Source organism: Orycteropus afer, unplaced genomic scaffold, assembly GCF_000298275.1.
Source record: "Orycteropus afer afer isolate SDZICR_OR568_19922 unplaced genomic scaffold, OryAfe1.0 scaffold00001, whole genome shotgun sequence".
NCBI classification, from domain to species: domain Eukaryota; kingdom Metazoa; phylum Chordata; class Mammalia; order Tubulidentata; family Orycteropodidae; genus Orycteropus; species Orycteropus afer.
In genome coordinates this window covers 39514760-39519759 of record NW_006921588.1, presented here as the reverse complement: position 1 = coordinate 39519759, position 5000 = coordinate 39514760, and positions in this window count along the sequence as shown.

Sequence of the window (5000 nt, the reverse complement as noted above, 5' to 3'; positions counted from 1 at the left end):
AAACATAATAAACATGGCTTTTAAAAAAATTATGGCCTTTAAGAAAAGTAAAACTGCTTTGAAATTAGAATAATTATTAAAAAAAAAAGACAACCCTCCCCACTACATTGTTGTTGTTGTTGTTATGTGCCATTGAGTTGGACCAGACTCATAGTGACCCCTTCCTGGGTTTCTGAGGCAGTATCACTACAGAAGTAGATTGCCCCATCTTCCTTCCAAGGAGTGGCTGGTGGGTTTGAACCACCAGCCTTCTGGTTAGCAGTCAAGTGCCTTATGCACTACGTGACCAGCGCTCCCCCCTACTACATAGGCTTACAAATTTTTTTTTCTTGGAAATTAATCATTTATAAAAAAAAAGTGCAAAAATTATTTTAATAAAGTACAATCACCTTACAGTTTAAATAAAATAGGTTGGCCATCTTCTCCTGGTACATTTCTGTATAGTTTAACTCTAGCAAGCTAATTACATTTCATAAGATTATTATTTTTTTTCTATTTCATCTTAAATTAAGCAAAGATTGTATCTATCAAAATTATTTATTTGGAACAATTACTGGATACACTATTGTCTTTTCATTCTTATGTTATTTTTGGATGTGCTTACCAAGATAATTGTAAGTTTATTTATTGATGCATACTAAATAACAATAACCTTAGCAGGGCTCCAAAAGGAAAGATTGAGCTTTGATTAAATAACCTTTGGGAACAGAATTGTTTCCATAGCCTGAAACATGAGTATTTATTTCAGTGCTTTGAAATCATTAATGTTATTTGAAAGGACAAGTGAATAGTTATCTGTCAGTTAGTTTGTACTGTTAGTGTGTGCTGAAGAAGCCTTGGAAGCACAGAGTATTTTCATCAGTTTTTGAATTTTGACACTAATTTGAAGTAGTACCAAACTTGGATTTTGCTTTTATTGTTGTTCTGTTTATTGGTAGAGATCTTTCTGATGTGAAATGGAAGAAAAACGCAGAGCCAAATGTTTTTTGAATAATAATTTTTAAAAAAGCTCCATTTGATTATACTGTTGTTATCTGTGAGTAGAAGAGCACACACATGTCACTTAACTTGGCAACCACACAATAAGATGGGTTTTAAAAACAGCTTTTATATGGTTTCTCTTTGGAACATGAAGAGTAAAAGCTCTGAAACAACACAATTTCAACATTATTAGAAGCATGACTCCAGAACAATAATTCCCAGTATTGTTTGGAAATAGCTTAAATAGGTACAATAAAAATTCAGAAAGCAGGGGAAGTAAGAAAAGAGTTCTCAAAGATAATTGAAGAATAGTTCCAAAACATCAATTATTATTTTTGAAAAGAATCAGGAAATTCTTAACACAGCTGACAAATTTCACAATGAAACGTGTTTGTTTTTAAAATATGTAATTTAATAGAAAATTGCTTTTAAAGTAATTTAACATAAGTGTAACATGGCAATGGCCGTTACTGTACAAAAAGTGTGACCATTTTGTTCTTATTTTACTGTTGTATGCTGTATGTTGTGTGCATGCAAATATATACACATATGCACATTCATACAAGCCTGTATTTGCCATAAAACTGGACAGTTGGGGAGCATTTTCCATTTTCAGTATTACTGACCATTTCATAACTTAGGTTTAATTACTGAACAGTTACTGGCTTATTGCTTTACTTCCTCCATTTGGCTCTTTAGTTTGACAGTTTGTCAGTTTCTGAACTAAAACTATTGTGGGATCCTCAAAAGTTCTGCCACAGCTTCAAAACGACAGAGAAATTGTTATACAGAAAAATGAAGAGTAGAAAAACAATGTTCAGAATTGAAATTGAAATGAAAGGAAATTGGAAATGAAAGGTTAGGTCTTCCAGAATCAATCGCGGGCACGTGTTCCTGGAAATATTAATCTAAGGCACTCACTACCCCACTCGCACTTCTAACACACATGTGCTATATTCAACAATTCTTCAGGTCTGAAAAAGCTGCTCTTTTCCACAAGATTCCCATAGGGTAATTCTGGCTGCTAGGGGCTTTGCCTTCATTTATAGGTTTTCTTAGACTTCCTACGGGCAGGGACCTGAGGCAAACACCTGCAGGCATGCCGGAATTGCTGGCTTCAGGACAGCTGAATAGCGCTCACAGAAGTCTGCATGACAACATCAGTAGTACCTGTTACGTTCTTTTGGGCTACTAGACCCTGACTTTTTCATTACTATTATTGTTATTATCTTTTAATATTTTTTTAAAAAATGAATACAATATTTAGGAAGGTTCTTTCTAGGAAACAACGACTACTGGAGTAAATACAGCAAAGTCATTATAATAGTTTACTGCTCCCTCAGCATAATAATACAACACATTCATCACTTCTTATGCCTGAAATGGCAAAACTAACTCATGGGGCATTCAAATTTAAGTAGAGGGTAGCAAATACATTAGCTAAAATAAAGGGTTATGTGGTAAAGAGCCTTCTGAGAGGGAGTGATGACTATAAAACTCTTGGTACTAAAAACTGGCTGTGGGCAATATCTGCTTATCATTATTCTTCAGGGGCAATAATGAACAAATGAAATGTTTGCGCAAACTAAGCATCATTCTCCTCCTGTCTATCCACTCTCATAAATGAAGAGGCCAACACAGCAATACCCAGTATTACCGCATGACCCATCTGATCTGGAACCCTCCCCACTCTACTTCCTGGTAATGCTAGCCTTAAAATAAGACCTCAGATCTAAGAGTAATTGCAAATGAAAACAATGAGGGGACAAGAAACAAAAATTACATATTCTCTTTCAACTGTTTAATTTGGTTGTCTTCAGAGTGCCAAAATTAGAAGCCCTTTATAAGCTGAATATGATCTCCATTGCTGATGAGTTGATTCTGACTCATAGAAACCCCACAGAGCATAACAGAAATGCCTCACAAGGTTTCCAAACCTGTAAATCTTTATAGAAGCAGACTGCCACATCTTCTACAGAGTGGCAGGTCGGTTCAAATTCCCCATTTTTCACTTAGAAGCTGGGACCTTTCACTACTTCATCACCAGGGCTCCTTGCATACGATGCCCAACCAAACCCAAACCCACTGCCATCAAGTACATTGTCTAACAGTGACTCTACAAGACAGAGCAGAAATGCCCCATAGGGCTTCCAATGTTGTAAATCTTTATGGAAGCAGGCTGCCTCCTCTTTCTCCCACAGAGCACCTGGAGGTTTGAACCTCTTACCCTTTTGGTTAGCAGCTGAATGCCTTAACCATTGCACTACCAGAGCTCACTTAATATGATACAGGGACTATCAAATGTATTTAGTCAACAAATTGAGTGCCCCTTATGGGCAAAGCTTTGTGGTTCAATGCTAAGAAGTTAAATCAAGGGAATTTGTTTGTAAGTTGATGAAACCTTTCCAGCATTCTTTCTTTTTCATAATTTCATATTCTAAATTCTCTAACATTAGACTCTTTGATTTCAGAGATTAAGGAACATTTAAAATGACTCCACTTCAGACATCCTCACTCTCAGACTAGCACTTCCCTCACTCTGGTGTCCTGTGGGGTTGAATACTATTTTGTCTGGTATTCCAATTACATTATTTTTTTGGAGGCATTGCTAGATTGCTTGGATAGAAAAGGATTGAAGGAAACATTAAAAAAAAAATTCCAGAATTTTGTTTAGAGAGTGAAAATCCCAGGCTTGCGAATGAGACCCCTGGCACTCCATCATTGCCTTGCTCTTACCTTGGTTAAGTCATTAAGCACATCAGACTCAGTTTTTTTAGCTATAAAATGTGAATTATAATGATATTATCTACTTTACTGGACTATTATTAAGGTTATCTAAAATAATGTTTATGAAATTAATTTCTAACTGTGAACAACTACACACGTTTCTCATTATTCTGCTGTTTTGAAAAAGCCAGAGAGCTGCATTAGAAACAAAGCTGTCTAGATAGACTGAAAAGAAGTAAAATCACTTTCAGAATCAGTCAGTTTTCCTTCAACTTCAGGACAGTACTGAAAAGGAAATTTTCTAATGGGAATGCGGATTACATAAAAACTGTTCCATATAAAATAAAATACAGAGCATAAACTTTTTAATCAAAAAAGTGTCAAAAATTAAAAATGTTTTCATAGTGTTTTATTTAAGTGTTATTTGTGACTCAGCATTTTACAGACCAAAATTAAGGAACATAGTACTTAGAGGTTTGAAACCAGTTAAAAATGATCTCAAAACCTACAGTTTCAAAATAAGATATTCTAATTATATAACAAATACTGTCAAATAATTGTTCCTTTTAAATCACACTTTCACACCTCCAGATTTCAAATTATAATACATTTTGCAGCAAATGACTCTCTCTCCACTTCTCCCCTCCATTCTATCTTATTTGCATAAAACAATCCTTTTCTATAATCACGGAGGCATTTCTGGCCAAATGGTCCAAAGTAAATATAGTTCACATACCTCACCCTCTAACATGGAGGACTTGCAACCAGACAACCTACGGCAGTACACAACCTGCAAACGTGCTCTGTTTGGCCAGCACAAGTTTGAAAAACATCAACTTTATATTAAAAAATAAAAAACCCATATTTCCTATTTTTTTTTCAAGACAAGCTAAAAAATCCTACAACACTAGACTATATTCTTGCCAAGTCACCGTTGCTGAATCTGAGGAGTAGCTGCTTTGGACGTGGCATACCCTTTCCACTTTGTCACAGTGCCCCCAGTCCCTTTTACACTATCAAGTATTTTCCTGGTGCCTAGAAACAACAGCAACTATCAACAACAATCGGGTCACATAGACATTTGAATTTATGATATCTCTCTGATTCTTACATTTTCTTGAAAAGTAGCAAGTATACAGCTCTAAAACTTTAAAATAAGCATGCAGTCACTTTAGAAGAAAAATTTGCAAATACTATTATACACATTAGGAGCTCTGGTAGCATAGTGCCTAAGGCACTTGACTGCTAACCAGAAGGCTGGTGGTTCAAACCCACCAGCCACTCCTCGGAAG